Raw genomic sequence first — 5,775 nt, 5'->3', positions numbered from 1 at the left:
AAATAAACAAAGCCGGTAGAATTTGACTTGAACTTTCAAATGCAGTAAGCAGAATTGCTATTTTATTTTTTAATCAAAAGTTATTCGGGTTCAAAAATTACAATTTTTCGATTTTTTAAATGTTCAACCTCGTTTATGTTGAAAACTATGCATCCTACGAAAAAACTTGTAAAAACATTTTTTGCTTAGAATAACTCAAAATATACAAAGAAATGTTTTGTTTTGCGAAAAATCGCTGTTATGTGATTCCTCAAGTTCTTCGTTTATAACAATCTTATCGACATCCGGATCGACTGTTACCCAAAAAAATCGTGTTCTACGGGTCAAAATACATAAAGAAAACTTGGGTAAGTCCATCTGAATTAAAGAGGCCGTTGTACCCCTACTGGCGACAGGACTATATAATATAGATTTGATATCTAATAAAAATAAATAAATACAAAATAAACAGTTTTACTCACAATCGGTTAGTAGTTTATGGATTTCTAATACTCACAATCTACCAATAATAACTTCGTTTCAAATATCTGTATCCATTTTCATTATGTGCTAAGATGAATTATTTTAAGTAACCTGTGAGATCGTTGCTAGGTAACAAAACAAGTTTAATAATAGTTAATAGTAATCATAATTCCAATGTAACTATTAAGATTTATAATTCCAAATAGTTTTCTTTTTGTTATTGTTGTTGTTGTTTCTTAATTAAATAAATGTTCAGTGGATTCTATTCTTTCTAAACCATATTTTAATCAAAAATGACATTGACATTTGCAGGTAGAAAAGTGACAGATGCTAGCCGGGAAAGTACTTTCCCGGCTAGCTGGGAAAGTAAAGTAAGTAATAAGTCGCTTCCTGATTACTTCAAAGGTTACAAATCCATAAATTACTAACCGATTGTGAGTAAAATAGTATACAAACCTCGCGGAAACTCATTCTAGCCTCGCGTCTGTAGTTTACCTCGGTGCTTCGCACCTCGGTTAACTACCTTGCCGCTCGGCTGAAATTGAGTGCTTTCTCGCTAGGTATGTAATATACTATTCCTTGAAAATAGTGAACTGTAATTTAACATTACATTAACATAAATAAATAAAATTTGTTTATCTGACATTTCAATTTTATGTTGACGTTTAGATGCGTCAAACGAAAACAAAGTAGAGTTGACGTTTCTATGTCAAAAGAAAATGACAATTTAAAGAAGGCTTGTGACGTCACAATGACGAATTTGAGGTCGTATATCTCGAAGATGGTTAGAGATAGCGAAATGCCGTTTTCAGGTTGGGATTCAGAAGACAAAACTACATAGGAATACATCGCTAGGTGGCATCTAGATATTTCAGAAGCGGCAACGCAATAGCACACACACTTTTGCGAATTTATAAACGAAAATTTTCGTTGCTTAGCCAAAATTCATTACTTACGGGTTTATGGGGTCTCTGACGACGAATATAACATCGGAAGTGATCTCCAGAGTAAGGTGCCCAGGAACCTACTGTTTACCTCGTCTTCTGGAGTTCTCGGCAACATTAAAAAATTAGTCAAAAATCATTAGTCACGAGATAAACACTAGGTATCCTGGGCACTAGGTACTCCGTAGATCACATTCGATGTCATATTCGTCGTCATCGACCACAAAAACCCCTGAGTAATGGTTTCTGACTAATTTTTTAAAGAATTTGCTGAAAACTCCAGAATAAGACGTAAACAGTTGGTATCCTGGCTACCAGGTATTCCGGAGGTCACTTCCGATGTCATATTCGTTATTAGCGACCCCAAAAACACCCCGAGTAATGATTTTTGACTAATTTAACTTTTACTTAATTAAGATCCGTCTTGTCGTTTTTTTTCTGAGGTTCAGTGCTTTTTTGCTTCGACTATGATAGCAAATGTCGAATTCTGATCTGAAAGAGACAGAGACCTTAATATACCAAAAAGTTAGATAAATTATATCTAAATTATCGCTAACGGTTGCAGTTACAAAAGATTCATTTATATCAGACAAGGTTTTGTCAAATGTAGCTGGAACAAAAACTGTTGCATAAATAGATTCAAGTGCAAAAATACAATGATATTCGCAACTCTAACAGCCGGTTTCCGAAACGTTATTCAAATCTTCGATCATCTAATCGAGCTGTTAGATTTGATCAACTGTTAACCAGTGACCAGTTTCTCAAACGTCGATCATCTTAAAATTATATGATCGTAGAAAATCGATTATCTGACATACGATTTGGTATCGATACTGTCACAATCGGCTGTCATCCTTCAAAATTTCATTTTATAACCAAAAAATTTCAATCCATAGTAAATAACTACATAATTTATAAAATTAAAAAATATATTAAAAATGAGCAATACCAACGGAAATCCTCCACGCAAAAATTATACTGAGAGAGAAATGTTTGCTGTTGGAAATAATTGGAAAGTAAGTACGAAATTGTCTAACTTATAGAACAAATTTCTAATTATATTTTTGTTTTCAGATACAAGCATATTATAATTGAAAACAAATAATGTACCAATGCTATGTCCACCAACCAAAACAATGAAACTTGGGAAAAATAGCACTGGAATTTAATGCCAGCGCTGAATTTCCCAGAACTCCCAAGCAGCTGAACACTGAAAAGTAGCAATGGAAAATGTAAGTGTATAAAACTTTCGGTTGATTTAGAGCTATATGGATTAATTACATTGCAGATTCAAAAATATAATGAGCAGAAGGTTTTGGACCAGTTGAAAAGAGACCAAACTGCGGACAAAGTAGGTATACTTAAATTTAAAGCTCTTAACACCAGGTCAGTCGAATTACACTATTTCTGAGTGGAATATTTTTATAAAAATATAATCCAATGAAACTAATTTCATGATGGGAACTAACCTAGTGTTGAGACAATAGAAGTTTAGTATTTGAGGGTGTTAACGCCAAAGAGGTGTAGTCATATTTGTGAAATGATGGAAGTCTTGCTTTATAACTTTGATAAATAGACATTTTTTCATCAGGAAAAGTGGTGTAAGTATTTACAGTAAAAACTTACACACCACTTTTTCTCTGAAGAGGTCTATGTATATAATATCAAGATTATAAAATAGGGCTTACATCATTTCAAGAATATGACTTACACCACTTTGATTTTAACCCATTCATTTCTGAATCAGTAATGAACTAATGAATTGTTTTCAGAAAGACATACTTGCACTCTGGTGATGGCACATTTAGGCCTCGTCTCACAGATGTAGGGGCACAAATGTTGGGTTTGATTGGCAATCAAATCCAATCTTTACCCAACAGTTGTTACAGTGCATCTGGTTTCTTCACATCTGGTGAGTCCTTATTTTATTAATTTATTTAAATAAAGCTAACTAATTTTAAATTTATTTATATATATATTATAAAGCCTGATCAATATTTCCAATATTATCTGAACAATAACCTGTATATGGTCTTGATCTGTACAAAACTTCTGAATTAGAACATTTTTTTGTTCAGCACGTTATCCACAAATGTAGTAGAGTGACCATTAGTTTAACCATTTAAAACTATTATCTGATAATGCTAGGTTCATGTATTCTATGGATGTAGCAATAGAAAGAAGCCACCTTCTGTTAAAAAGGATGATTAGAAGAGGGAGGTATGGTATAGTCGGTCTAGTCGGTTTTCTAAAGATAAACTTAAGTTTATCCATTGTTTCCAACGTACATACATCAGGATGTAAGTTTTTGAGTGAATCTAGAATGTTTCTGGCATCTGAAAGGTTTCCATCTAAAATGGATATTGTATCCTACAGTTCTAAGCCAATTTAAGATTTTTTGAAAGGTATTATTGTTTAAAGTTTGATTGTTAAAGATATTATTTCTATGTTGATCAATAATAAATCTGATAACAAGGGTGATAAGCGGTTACCCATAGCCAGACATAGCCCTATCTATAGACATCATTAAACAAAAAAAGATCTTTTGTAAACCAAATTTAAGCAAACTCAAAATATGAGAATTAATATCTATAAATATTATTAATATGAATTAATTATTATAATAATTTATTCCAATTCTAAATTAAGGTAGATTATGAACTTAGCTATTAAGATAGCTAAAGTAGATAAATAAAAGTAACTACCTACCTAATTCGAGAAAGATTTTTTTATAAAGAAAAAACTATCTGGTACATCTAAAACAATTGAAATTTTTTTATTTTTATAGTTGCTCAAGATAGTCAAGTGGAAGTAGATTACCTACAATTGGAAGACACATAGCAGATGTCCAATGTACCCTCTACTTCCACTGTGCTGCTCAGTACACCCACAACAACTGCTGTCCTGCCCAAGAAGACAGCCAAGATGTCTCAGGCTCGTTCAAAAAATAAAAAATTAAAAGATGTAGGGAGCGAAACTCTTAATGTATCTTTTACAAAAAAAAAAAAAAAAAAAAATTGAAATAGCAAGACTAGAAAAAAGAAGTAAGATAGTATTTTTCAACAAGAAAAAAAGAAATTTTAGAAGTAGAGCTTCAAATAAAAAAATTCGAACTCATAAATTATTAGGTAATAGTGGTTAGGTATGTATGTACCTAATAAAGTAATTTTAAATAAAAATTGTAATTTCTTTAAATAATAAAATTAATAAAAAATGTGTTTTTCAAAGTTTATTTACCCACCTGTTAGAATGAGTTATTACCTACTAGCTTCGTCCTCTGCTTCTTTGTCTTAATGCATTCCACAATTCTTCATTTGTTATGGTGTTGGGCCAATACATCTTCAGAATATTTTGTGGGAATCTATTTACAAAAACTTTTCCTTGCATTTCCTTCTGAAATTGTTCACGTCTCACTCCCATATTCCCATATAGTAGTATTGATTTGATGATACTATTAAATGTGTTTTGGCTAATTTATGTTGAGATATGATATAAGAGGATTTCAAAGGCCTGTTGTCTGTTGTTCTTTTTCCTATTCTATGTTTAATGTTTGCCTGGACTCCAACTTTTGCACTATTATACTATCAAGGTAGCAGAATTCTTTAACCTGTTTTATTTCTTCTTGATTGATGTATAGTTTACCATGCTCATTTATTCCTATTCTCATCTCTACTATCTTATTAGTGATGATTTTAAGACCAACCTCATCTGCCTTTCCCTTCAGCTTCCTTATCACGTTCTTCATGTCATCTATTGTATGTGATATTAAGCAGATATCATATTGCATATCCCAATGTTGGATTTAATTGGCAACCAAATCTAATCTTTATACAACAGTTATTTAACAAAAGGTAAGTAGTAATTCTAAATTAAATATTTAAAATTAAATATTATTTTTTTATTTTCACACTAACACAATATGTTGAAGTAGAGCTAAACTAATGCTCCCCTGTAGCACCATCTACATGTGTGTGCAGCCCAATATACAGTGAGCATGTAAAGGTTAGAATAAATTCATTTTCTCGAGAATGGACGATTTTGGAAAAAATCCCGAAACAGGTCAATTTTTATTTTTAAATTACGACTTTTTAGCATTATTATCATACTAGTGACGTCACCCATCTGGGCGTGATTACGTCATCGATGATTTTTTTAAATTAGAATAGGGGTCGTGTGGTGGCTCATTTGAAATGTAATTGAATTCTCTAATCAGTAATATAAACATTAACATAATTACTTATACATAAATTTCTTTGATTAAATTTATTGACATAAAAAGAAGAATATATGTCATTTATTTAATTCAAAATACACTTTACTGCTCTTAGAAAACAGAAAGAAATGTTTATTTGAAAAATATTCTTTGCTT

At 31.5% G+C, this 5,775-nt stretch overlaps 1 long non-coding RNA gene across 1 annotated transcript; it reads left to right on the top strand.

Annotated features, from left to right (window-relative positions):
- The first annotated feature begins 2,080 nt into the window (after positions 1-2,080).
- LOC126884862 (uncharacterized) lies at positions 2,081-4,543 on the top strand. Its single transcript, XR_007698171.1, has 5 exons — positions 2,081-2,422; positions 2,481-2,638; positions 2,695-2,757; positions 3,179-3,318; positions 4,195-4,543. It is a non-coding gene; the product is annotated as an uncharacterized LOC126884862 (long non-coding RNA).
- The last annotated feature ends 1,232 nt before the right edge of the window (positions 4,544-5,775 follow it).

Source organism: Diabrotica virgifera, chromosome 5 (assembly GCF_917563875.1).
Source record: "Diabrotica virgifera virgifera chromosome 5, PGI_DIABVI_V3a".
Lineage (NCBI taxonomy): Eukaryota > Metazoa > Arthropoda > Insecta > Coleoptera > Chrysomelidae > Diabrotica > Diabrotica virgifera.
This window is presented reverse-complemented; position numbering and strand designations above follow the sequence as displayed.